The sequence below is a fragment of the Canis aureus genome, chromosome 33 (assembly GCF_053574225.1).
Source record: "Canis aureus isolate CA01 chromosome 33, VMU_Caureus_v.1.0, whole genome shotgun sequence".
Classification (NCBI taxonomy): Eukaryota; Metazoa; Chordata; class Mammalia; order Carnivora; family Canidae; genus Canis; species Canis aureus.
The window spans coordinates 12,702,328-12,715,255 of NC_135643.1; the positions used below are offsets into that span (position 1 = coordinate 12,702,328).

Genomic DNA, 12,928 nt, shown 5'->3' on the forward strand with positions numbered 1-12,928 from the left:
TTCAGGATTTTACTGCATTACATATCGAGTTAATTACTTTACATCTGCTAATTCCTTTAATCTTCAACAAGGATTTTGGCACCAGTATTCAAATAAAATAGAAATAGCAAAGATCAGAGAGATTAAGTAATTTTCCCCAAATTATTTAATTAATTAAACAAAAGAACTGAGGTTTGAACCAAACTCTGCCAGACTCTCATACCATTTCTACTACATCATGATAGAAACATAATTGTATAACCACTAAACAAATGAAATATGTCAATCAACATAAATATATATACATATATGTATATATGTGTGTATATAATATATATATATATATATATATATATATAGAGAGAGAGAGAGAGAGAGAGAGAGAGAATTTGAGCTATATCACCTAAAAAATTGTAACTCATTTAATCTAAACTAGTAAAACCAATGTAAATTTGATATATGGTCTCAGGTTTGTTTTTTTACTAAACCAGTATTTCTCAGTATGTTCTCATTTGGAAAGCTTGTTACGCATTTAGATTTCAGGGGCTCACTGAGCAAGATTCTCCGGGAGCAGTACCTGGGAATCTTCATTTGAAATAATGTCCATCATGGATTCTGAAGCACATTAAAGTTTGATAATCCCCATACTGACTCTGTATTTGGTCTACTAACTCTTTTACCAAGAGTTATTTTTAAATAATTTTCCTTATGGACACCTGGGTGACTCAGTCAGTTAAATGTCTGCCTTTGGCTTAGGTCATGATTCTAGGGTCCTGGGATAGAGTTCTGCATTGGGCTCCTTGCTCAGTGGGGAACCTGCTTCTCCCTGTCCCTTTGCCTGCCATTCCCCCGGCTTGTGCTCTCTCTCTCTCTCTCTCTCTCTGTCAAATAAAATAAAATCTTTAGAAAAAATAATTTTCCTTAAAAAAGGAAAAACTCAAAGCAATAAAAAAAAGACTAGAAATAGCAAGTGTTGGTGAGGATGTGGAGAAAAGGAAACAATCATGCACTGTTGGTGGGAATGTAAATTGGTGCAGCCACTAATGGAAGACGATGTGGGTGTCCCTCAAAAATTTAAAAATATAACTACCTTATGATCCAGCTATTCCACTTCTGGGTATTTATCCAAAGAAAATGAAAATACTAACTCAAAAATATGCACCCCCCCCAACACACACACACTTCACTACAGCATTATTTACAATATCCAAGATAGGGAAACAACCTTAGTGTCCATTAGTACATGAATGTCTAATGAAGATAAGGTTTATGTAGACAACGGAATATTATTCAGCCTTAAAAAAGAATGAAATCTTGCCATTGGTAATGACATAGATAAAGCTCTAAGAGCCTATAAGTGAAATAAATGAGACAGAGCAAGACAAATACCATACGATTACTCTAATAATGTGAAGTTTTTTTTAAAAAAAACAATTAAGCAAGCTCATATACACAAAGAGAGGTGGGACAGAGGCATGGGGTGTGGAAGTAAAGGATGAAGGGGGGTCAAAAGGATAGATAGATAGATAGATAGATAGATAGATAGATAGAAAACAAAATGACCAAAGGGAACAAAACAAAAAACCCACAAAATCAATCTATTACATTTTGTTTAGAACATTAATTCAAAGATAATCAAGCCTATTCAGGTTGGTAGTATCTTTAAAGAGCAATATGTGATCTATAATTTAGATCTGTCTTCTGAGAAATATGGTCAAATTACAAACATCCCAGGCTAAGTAGTAACTCTAAAATTTGATAATTCAAATATGCTATAAAAAAAGAAACTACAAGATACAGTATTTTAATGAATAACTTAAACTCTTCTTTAAACTACTGATTAACCATTTCATAAAATTATTTTTGCTATCAGCAGCAATGGATACCTAGTTCTATTCACATTAAAATTAATTTGGTTATCTAAGTCAAATTTGCTCTTACTTGAATCTGATAATCTGATTCTATTTAATACATGAACAATTGGGACTTTGACGTCAAATACATACATTTCATTTTATCCTTTTGATATTGCTTCCCCCAGTATTCTAATTTCTGAGAAAATCTCAACAGGCAGTAACGTAGTTTTATGATACAGAATCATATAAGACTTATGATACACCTTGGGCAGTCAATATATTATACAATATGTGTATCATCTAATCCAAATCACAAAGTATTCACTCATTCAATCACTCAGGGAATATTTATTGAACACCTAGTCTGCAAGGAGTGTCCCAGACTCTTGGGATGCATTGGGGAAAGGATAAAAATCACTGCCTTATTGGAGCTTGCCTTCTAACAGATGGAGACAAAAACCAGAAAGTGTAATAAAGAACCAAATTATATAGTACGTTAGAAGTAGCAAGTGCTATTGGAGAAAAGAAAAAGTAAAGCAGAATAAAAAGAAAAGGACTTAGAGTGAATTCTCCCAATCTAGGTATTCAACACAAAACTCCAAAAATTCTTTCCCAAAGAGTAGATTATTACTAATTCTTTTCTTGGCATAAATTTAGACTTTAGTCCAAGAGAAGTCTTAAAAACTAGTAAACTCTTATTAACATTTTGTACTTGGTTTCCATCTGTGAGAATGCTAAAAGCAAGATTAAAATTAAAAAGGTGCTATAGAAGTTGCTAGGCACTTTGGTATAAGTGCTGTATGGTATCAGCGGGAACCAATTTGATCTTCTGGATGTGTTTGAAACATTTGATGTGTTTGACACAGCAACTCTTGGAACATGTACCAAGAACTTTTTGAAAAATTTGTGGGAAATGTCTTGCAAATTATCTACATTAAGATATTCAGACTTTGCTGACCAATCAGTGGCAGCCACTGAAATGACGAACCTTTTCCACTATCACCTGGAACTCTAGAGGTTTCCATGGAGCCATGGGAGAAGGAATTTTTCTGCACAGACTGGAACCCAATTTTTTTTTTAAAGATTTTATTTATTTACTCATGAGAGACACACACACACAGAGGCAGAGACACAGGCAGAGAAAGAAGCAGGCTCCATGCAAAGAGCCCAATGTGGGACTCGATCCTGGGATTCCAGGATCACGCCCTGGGCAGAAGGCAGATACTCAACCACTGAGCCACCCAGGTGTCCCTAGAACCCAATTTATGAAAAGGAGCAATAGCCAATGAACAGCATAAGCTTGTATAATTTACTGTTGTTCTCCCAAGAGAGTACAAATGAGTAGAAAATTCAAGGAGCAAGTGTCTACTTTTCTTTTCAATCTTTACCTTTTTCTAAAAAAATTTTTTTATTTTATTTGTTTTTTAAGTCAACTCTAACCCCCAACGTGGGACTCGAACTCACGAACCTAAGATCAAGACTTGTATGCTTTACTGACTGAGCCAGCCAAGCATCCCTTTATCTTTTTTTTAATATATAAAATTATCAAGTTTTGTTTTATTCCTGTCAAAAGATGAGTACTTTTATTAATCAAAAAGAGAATGAAATAAAGAGCTACTACTACTATAGAACGATTCCATATCTTTTTCTCTATGAACAAACAAAATCCCCACTTTACTACATAGTGCACAGATAAATCTACCTTTGAACTCAATTCTGCTTCCATTCTGACCAGTCTTTGAGGTGACTATTGGAAAATGATTCCTTTTTGTACTCCCTTTAGCAGTTAGCTAAAATGAATTTACAGACCATCTTTTGATGCATAGTTGATAGATTTAAAGGTGCTTAAATTCCAAGAAGTGCTGTGTTATATAAGCTGTATATTGTCAGGTTGTTCTTTGACAAAATTTTTTTGGGTACTCTCTTTTTGGGAATCATATTGAGGTCATTTTAGGAAAAACAAAGTCATGTTAAGAAAGTATTGTTTGTTACTGAATCGGTGTTTTTTGAGTATCTTTTATGAACCAGGCATGTTGTTAGATACAAAGATTTATTCCGAGAATTATATAATGTTTCTGTTAAAGAGGCTCTATTTTTGGTAATGACATGGGCTCTAGGCTCCAGCGGATCTGTTTTAATTCAGGCTTCATCATTTCCTAGTTACCTGTCCTTGAGCAGGATACTTAAACTGTGTAAACCTCAGTTTGGTCATTTGTAAAGTGAAAATAAAAATTGTATGATCTCACAGGGTTATTGTGAGGGCTAATGTGATAACATATGTGACATAAAGGTACTAAGTTATATTTCATTTCTTTATTGCATAGAAATCAACAAGAATGGAACTGTTACTGTTTTATGTACTTTATTTCCTTCTCCTCTCCCCTCCTTCCTTCTTCTTCCTCTCCAAAGTGGCTTGAATTAAACTCCCCCATTTCTGTGGAGATGTGGAAAGGGTATGAAGACAATTTCCTTTTATGGTGATGGGGCTCAGAACACGCTACTCCCAAATATGGCACCTTGGCATACTGAATACTTTAGCCTGAAAGGAGTCGGAAATATGGCAGAAGGTCACTCTGATCTCCCTCAACCTTTCCCCCCTGAAACAGGTCATAAAACCATCATGTGAGGTGCCCTCCCCATACCCAGAGGAAAGTAGATCCTTATCTCCAAAGACAAAGGGATGCCAAGAAAAATCTGAATGAACAGGCCTTGCTAAGTGTCCTCCCAGTTTGCACACTTAAGCAATTGTATTCCTCCACAACTATGCACTCTTCATCAAACCTAGCAGAAAACACTTAGGTCTAAGTGTTCCTTTGGGACTTAATTTCCCTATGAAAAAGGTTCACTGTCAGGTAAAACTTAGACAAGTAAATGTATGTGCTTTTCTCTGGTTAATCTGTCTTGGGCAGTTTTATTTTTAGACCCACACAGGGAACCTAACAGATTTGAGGAAAATTTTGTTGGCTTTTTCGTATGTGTGTAAACTTGAACTCACCATGGGAAATACATTAGGAAGGGAAAGCAGGAGTAGCAAGGAGAGAGTTCCCCGCCTCTCGCCCCCTCCCCACGGGGTGAGAGGGTGGGGCTAGAGATCTTGGAGACCCAAGAGGAGCAGAAATCTGAGCCTGGATCTGGGGTGGTGGCTGTGGCTGGAGGTGGCAGGAGCTTGGTAGGTACTCCCAGGGGGCTCCTCAGAGGCTGGACCCACACCCCAGACTCCCGGCCATGGAACATCCCCACAATCAGTCTTGGCACAGACATGCTAGGGCTGCCTGTTTTCACAAGACCAAAGGGTTTGAGCAGTTTCGTTTATAATAGCAGCAAAAAAAATGAGCCAAGGAACCGAGAAACTGTTCCCTGTTTTTTAGAAATCATATAAACTATCCTAATTTTGGGGTGACCATACCACAAGGTATAAGAAGTATACCTCAGTAATGACTGAAATTGAATTTCCTAATCAGTTTGGCAGGATTGGGTTCATATGTAATCTTATTTAAAGACAATAGATATATAACTTTTTTTTTAATATGCAAAGTTCACGTACGTAGAACATTTAGCACAATGCCTGGCAAAGAGTAAAGCACTTAATCAATGACACCTAATATTATGGCATCTTTAATTTCTGTAGAAAAATATTTTTGTTACCTTAATCTTTTTAAAGTATCAGCTGTTTGGAAAGGTTGTGAAACTCTCTGTGTAGCATTAACCATCAATATCTGAGTAGTTCATGTGCTTCCATGTATTGTACTATGGACATAACGTCCAGGTTGCAGCATAGCAAGAATGTAAAAAAAAAAAAAAGTCATGTTCTGATTAAATAGGATGTTTTAAGTACTTTAAGGATATGGAATGGGAATTGTCAAATATCTGAAGTTATCACCCCACTGTCAGCTAAGAGTCCAATTCACGTGCTGATGTTGATGAGTCAGAGCTCTTCTGAAGATTTCAGGGCAAGGCGATGAAGAAGAGATCTCTGTGTCTCTGCTTTTTCTGTCCCCGTAATTGAACTTTGAATTGTACATGAATTGTAACTGAGCATTGAAGCTCCATGCTGGAAGAGATGCTACTGTGTAGGGGGAATAGAATAAATCTCCAAGGCTTCTAACCAAGTCCAATCTAAGTCAGCTGCAGGAAAGCTCACTTAACTTTCAGATCTTTGTGTTTGCTTCTGACAAGCTCTTCCCTTCCGAGGCTTGAATTGTCAGCATTCATCTCTTACCTTCGTCAAGGGAATGGTACTTTGACAGGTATCCAAGAAACAGGGAAACACAGAAGTGAAATCGAGTGACTCTGGCACTGCTGATAAGGAACCACCGATAGTCCAAATGTCAGAATTCTCAAAAAAGAAAAATTTAAGAACTCTATTTCCATTGTTGTTCAAATTACTATCTTTAAACACTTTTGTCTCTATTGGACCTAATTAAAGTAAGAAATGTCATTTTGTCAAGGGTTTCAAAGTAATTGCTCTGAAAGGAACACTTGGAAAGCTTTATGTTAACTACAATTTTTTATTTCTTCTGTAGAACTGAGCCTTAATTTAAGATGGTCCATCATGGGCAAATCTGACCTGAACAAAAGAGGTGAGAAAATGGAGGCACAGAGAAGCAGGTAACTTGCCCAGGGTTGTGCGGTTTGACGCTGGCAAAGCACACGTGTGGATGGAACAGTATTTCTCAAGAGCTCTGCACTCAATCACTATGCTATGCACCCGTTTGTTACTCGTATTTCACTTTCCTGGGTTGCTTATTTGTGCCCTTTGCTCATTGTTCTCACATTCTCATATCCTCAGAAATATGCAAAGTTCTTGGAATGTTAAGCTTTTGCCAAATACTTGTTGCAAACATTTTCTCCGGTTTGTTTTCTCTCTTTTACATTGTTTGTGTTTTAAGAGTTTTAGGAGCATTTTGTTATTTAAATTTTTTTTCTTTTTTTTTAAATAAGGATTTTATTGATTTGAGAGAAAGAGAGAGAGAGAGAGAGAGCGCGAGGGCAGAGGGCAAGGGAGACAGGGGGAGCCCCACAGGGACTCCATTCCAGGACCCTGAGATCACAACTTGAGCTAAAGGTAGAGGCTTAACTGACTGAGCCACCCAGGCGCCACTAAAAAAATTTTTTAAAGTTAGCATCAGCTTTTGACACATTTTGAAAGCATTTTAACTACTCTTAGATTATAAAACTAATGCTTGCTTTTTGCTTCTATAAGCTTCTTTCTTTCTGCTTTAATTTTCTAATCTCTCTGTACATCATTTTGGTAAAAGGCAAAACTCCAGCTGAATTTTTTTTCCCCAAATGACTATGCAGTTATCCAAAAATAAGTATTGGTTAATAAATCTTTTAACATCGATTTAAGCTACTACTTGCATTGTATATTTAATCTTCCTATATAATTGGGTCTCTTTCAATACTTTCTCTCCAACTAAACCTGTACCAATACTGTGTTATTTTATGATTTCGTTTTTTAAAAAATATTTTTATTTATTCATGAGAGAGAGAGAGAGAGAGACAGAGACCCAGGCAGAGGGAGAAGCAGGCTCCATGCAGGGAGCCTGACATGGGACTCGATCCGGGGTCTCCAGGATCAGGCCTCGGGCTGAAGGCAGCGCTAAACCACTGCGCCACCCAGGCTGCCCTATGATTTCATTTTTATATACTGTAATATCCAGTATGAAAAGCCTTTACTTCATTATTCTTTTTCATAAATAAGCTGCCCTTTCTGCAAGTTTATTATTTCAAGGGAATTCAAGAATAATGTTATCAATAATCTCCCACTACTCCCCAAATTACACTGGAATTTTTATAGAGATTGTATCCATTCATAAATTAACTTAGTGAAATTGAAATATTCAAATTATTAAGTTTTGACATCTAAGACCATGGACTTTTGATAATTTTAAATCATGTGAGTATTACATGTTTCTTATTCAATTTATTAATAGATTTTTCTTGTGTAGTTGTGAATAATTTCTTTGTATTTTCTAACTTGTACAAAATCAAGCTTTTTATTTTTATTCTTTATATATTTGTATTTTAGCTCTGTTACTGAACTCCTTTTTTATTCTCAATAATTCTTTAATAGCTTTTCTTATCTTTTCAGGTATACCACTATATACCTTCAATACTGGTACTTTGCTGCCTATATATATTTATGGATTCCTTAAAAAAATAATTTTATTAATATTACTAAGCCTGCCATAAATGAGCAGCCCTGTCTCTATCCTGACTTTAATCAAATTCTATTAAGGTAGCATTTTTTTAACGTTTCCCTTTTTTATTTTTTAAAGATTTATTTATTTATTTGAGAGAGAGCGAGAGAGAATATGTGTGCGCATGATAAATAGCTTTGAATATAACTATTTGAGGGATAATTCCCTGAGGTAAGCACTTTGATGGGGTTCTAAAGCAAAGCATCTGCTAAGTCTTCAACCTAGAGAACAAGAAACAGACTGAAAACTGCGAGAATTATGTTTTATAAAGAGAAGTAAAACAGAGCATAGTATTAGCTTGAAGAAATAAAAATTTTGTGGACATCTTCCAAACCTCTTGACTGTTATGTTAAGTTTATTCATTTATTTATTTATTCGATTTTATTTAGGAGAGAGAGGATGAACAGAGTGGGGGGCAGAGGAGGAGAGAGAGAAGACTCCTTGCTAAGCAGGAAGCCCAATGTGGGGCTTGATTCCAGGACCTTGGAGATCATGACCTGAACCAAAGACATGCCTAGCCACCTGAGACATCCAGGCGCCCCTGTTACATTAAGTTTAAACCAGAGTCATTCTATCAGGTAGATTGTCAGTTACCAAGGCATAATAAAGATTAAGTGTGCTAGCACTTTCCAAGACCCGCTTGTGGTTGCCCTTCTTTGATGGCCCATTTAAAATCAAAATCCAGTTAGGTTATCTCAGTTAGATTAGGTGCAGTCCGGTTGTCAGATTACTTGATGTGTTAGCCCAGTCAGGCTGCTATTATAAAAAAGACTGTGTGGCTTATAAACAACAGAAACCTCTTTTTCATGGATCTAGAGGCTGGAAGTCTGTTATCAGGGTGCCTCGATGGTCAGGTTCTATGTCTGGTGAGAGTCTTCTTCCTGGTTCATAAATGGCCTTCTTTCCCCTGTCACCTCACATGGTGGAAAGGGCTAGGGAGCTCTGTGGGGCCCATTCTTCAAGGGCATTAATTCCAATCTCCTAGTAACCTCCCCAAGACTCCACCTTTGGGAGGGAGTACCATTACCTTGAAGATTAGCATTTCAACATTTGAATTTTGGAAGACATAAGCATTCAGACCATTGTATTCAGTTACAGTTATTTTCTCTTGGTGAGAAGGGCTGAGAGAGTGAAGAAGTGGAATAGTCAAGGAATACTTAATGCTCTATTCTCAGGGAAATTGACAATTTCCAGATAAATGGGTGCATTTCTGAATTTTTGGATTAATAGCTATCCCTTCATTTACTTATAGGACCTGGAAGAAAAATAAAAAATAAAATGAAAATAATCAGGTAACTTGTAAAGAAATAAAGGAATAAATAAATAAATAAACTTAGTTTACTAAAAATTTTGATAAGCCAGTGTTTTTAGGCCAAAGAACAGAGTTTTATGGCATTTTGACTAATGTTCGTGCATTTAAGGAAGTTGGTGGTGAAGAACTGATAGTCAGCATTTCAGTGAATAAGGAGATGTGGCTTCCTCTTAGCATGATGGGAGGGTGGTGTTATAGTCTCTTGGGGTGACAGTACCAATGCAACTTTAGTTGGTGGGATGAAAAACGAATCTGAAGAGGAGGCAAAAAGTCAGAAAAGAGAGAGGAAGGAGTAGAATTGTGAAGAAAGCTCTCCATAATGTTATAATGATAAATAGGACTTCTAAACTCATTGTTGTAAAATATATGAGAATATTTTAGAGATCACTTGGAAATTGTTATGGGCTTAATTGTATCCCCTCCAAAATTCAAATGTTGAAATCTTAATCCCCAGTACCTCAGACTGTGACTGAATTTGGAAATAGGGTATTTAAAGAGGTATTTAAGTTACAATAAGGTCATTTAGAGGGACCCTAATCCAATATAGCTGGTGTCCATATAACAAGAGGGGACTCAGACACAGCCATGCACAGAGGGACCATGTGAAGAGAGAGACAAAAGATGGCCCTCTACAAGCCATGAGAGAGGCTTCAGAAGAAACAAACCTTAGCCAACCCACTGAACTCAAACTTCCAGGACTTCAGGACTGTGAGCAATACACTTCTGTTGTTTAAGCCACCCAGTGTGTGGTACTTTTACAGCAGCCTTAGCAAACTAAAGACGTAAAGTACATACCCATGTGAGATAAAAGTGAAAAAAATGTAACAACCTAAAAAAAAAAAAAAGACGTGATATGAAACTACCTTTGATTCCACATTCCTTTTTCTTCCAACGAAACTTCATTTTTGGTTGATTGTTGTTGTAGATCTTGAGCTGGTCAAGCACCGAATAAAGTAATGGGTAGGGAGGGGACAATCACACCATCGTGATGGTGTTCATACAAGCCCTGATGGGGCCCAAGATGACTGTGGCTCCACCTAATTGAGTCCAACCAGTCTTCCCTGGGTGGACAGAGGATGCTGAGGATGTAGTACCTTGAAGAAAGAAACCCAATCCTAGGAAGATCTATAGGAGACTCGGAGGTGTATCAGCAACTTGGTGGCTTGCATGTTGGTTCAAATGATAGAGTTCCCTTTGATGGAACTCAGTACACACTACCTCAAAGTACGGCACCTTGCATATGAAACATTTTAAGCTGAAGGAATTTGAGAATATTGCAGAAACAGGAAGGTCACTCTGACCTGAATCAGATCATAAAACCCTCAGGTGAGAGGTGCTCTCCCTATACTTGGAGGAAAGGAGCTTCCTTATGTCTGAAGACAAAGGGATGCCAAGAGAAATCTGAAGAGGCTTTGCTAAGTTTCTCCCAGTTTAAGACATTTACTTCATATTCCTTATTCTACCATATTCCTCTATGACTATTTGCTTTTCATCAAACCTAGCATAATAAAACAGATCTGTTTCTTTGTGTCTTCATTTCCTTATGAAGGCTCCTGCACACGTAAAACTTACATTAAATAAATTTGTATGCTTTTTTCCTGTTTATCTGTCTTTGACAGTTTGATTTACAGACCCAGCCAGAGACTCTAAGAAGGTTGAGGAAAAGTTTTCCCCCCACCACACCTTCACATCTCAGTAGAGCCTTTTAACTTCAAACTCCTCTCAGAGAAACAGCTTCTTCATCCTCCCTTATCAAGAAACAGTGCCACACACAAATGAGCAGTAAGAGCACGAGCTTCATCCATATTCCTTCCTCTTTTCCAAAGACATCATCCAAAGTAAATGGATTGAGGTAAGAGGGTGTGTTTTGTTATATTGCTTTAGGAAACGAAGTCAGAGTGGTATCCTTAGAAAAATGTTTTTCTTCTGAGCCTGCTATGCATCTTCTTAAATCTTCTATCAAGAGTGAAGTTTGTCTTCGTAAAAACAGGATTCTTGCAATATGGCTAAGCTGGTGTGACCTTCGATGATCTGCCAAGTAGATGTCTATCTCATCAGACAAGTTTGTTGGCCTGAAGGTAAATATGTTACAGTATTTTTTGCTTCTGCTGAAAAGCAAATACAAACTGAGCGACTACATATGAAAAAAGAATAAAAGGAGAATTGACAAGACAGCTGCTTGACCAAGCTTTATGTGCTACTATCTACCTTTTCTGCATTTTAGATGCAGAAATCTGGGTTTTTATAGCTTCCAATAGCATTAATAAAATATAAGTTCTTGATGCATGTTTGCTTATAATAAAATGTTAATACACATATTTGCTTTGAGCAAATTGGAGTAAGGCCCTCCTTTTATTTAGGTTTTGCTAACACTTTTTCAAACAGTAGTCCCCCTTTTAACAAACTTACCAGGCAGCTCAGCAGGATCACCAGGAATTGTCAGCCTGTGGCACCCCTTCTTGGTTCACATATTTTCTTGTTTCTATTTTTTGTGCTTCCTAACACAAACTTTGATTATAGTAACCCAAATTGGGATTAAGGTTCTAACTATAGGCCGGCTTATAATAGATACTGAAATAGTATTGGTGCATTAAAATTTCCCTGGACATACAATGACATGTAGAAAATGATATTCATCAGATTTTTCCTAGGAAGAGTTCTGTATGCAATTGGAAAAAATACTTTGATATTGATATTGCACCCTCTGGAAGCAGTGCACACTTGTATTTGCCAGGCTGCCTTTCAAAAGGGTGGCCCTGATGGAATCCAGGATTTGCTTTTGCTGAGTGTGGTATTTAGTGTGGGGCCAGAGTGGAATTGCTGGAAATAATAAGAAAAAGGCCACCTGCTTTCCATGAAGCTTTTAGTGTCACTTCTGTATGACTGTCAGTGAATATAAAAAATATATATATTGCCCAATAGAAATATGGAGAAAGGATATCAAGTTGGCAGATCACAGCACCAGGAACCCAAACAGCAAATAAGCATGTTGAAAAGATGCTCAACTGCACCTGTCATCAGAGAAATACCAATTAAAACCACAGAGATACTGTTTTGTATTCATCATATCATCTAAGTTAAAGCTGATCATATTAGGATAGACAGAAGTTCATTATGTTATTCTCTATAAATTTTGATTCATTTGTGAAATATTTCAGTATAAAAGGATTTGAAAAAAAAATGATTTGAAGGGTTTCCCATGATGCCCATGGGTCTCTGGCTTTGTGTTAACCACTTGGTTCATTTGGCCTTGTATCACATTAGTTGCAGGAAACACTCTCACCAAATGTTCTCACTGAAATTCCTTTGAGGTACTAGCATTTTAGGTTCCAGATTTTTTTTTTGAAGATCTTATTTATTTGCTTCAGAGAGAGAGAGAGAGAGAGCGCGCACAAGAGTGGGCAGGGGCAGAGGGAGAGGGAGAAGCAGACTCCCTGCCAGGCAGGGAGCCCGATGTGGAGCTCCATCCCAGGACCCTGGGATCATGATCTGAGCAGAAGGCTGATGCTTACCCGACTGAGCCACTCAGGTGCCCCAGTTCTAGGCATTTTGTGAGGAGATGGGGTCTTAAGGCTAAA

At 37.2% G+C, this 12,928-nt stretch overlaps 2 long non-coding RNA genes across 6 annotated transcripts in view; both read right to left on the minus strand.

Annotated features, from left to right (window-relative positions):
* Positions 1-4,160: 4,160 nt before the first annotated feature.
* Positions 4,161-11,870, minus strand: LOC144304338 (uncharacterized). The gene is made up of 3 exons (XR_013371238.1): positions 11,760-11,870; positions 5,481-5,582; positions 4,161-4,374 (listed from the first exon to the last, which is right to left on the minus strand). It is a non-coding gene; the product is annotated as an uncharacterized LOC144304338 (long non-coding RNA).
* Positions 11,871-12,199: 329 nt separating this feature from the next.
* LOC144304337 (uncharacterized) overlaps positions 12,200-12,928 on the minus strand; it is a 31,695-nt gene continuing 30,966 nt past the window's right edge. For all 5 annotated transcript variants that reach the window (XR_013371236.1, XR_013371235.1, XR_013371234.1 and 2 more), the window contains one exon: positions 12,200-12,361. This is a non-coding gene — a long non-coding RNA (uncharacterized LOC144304337). The remainder of the gene's footprint in view (positions 12,362-12,928) is intronic.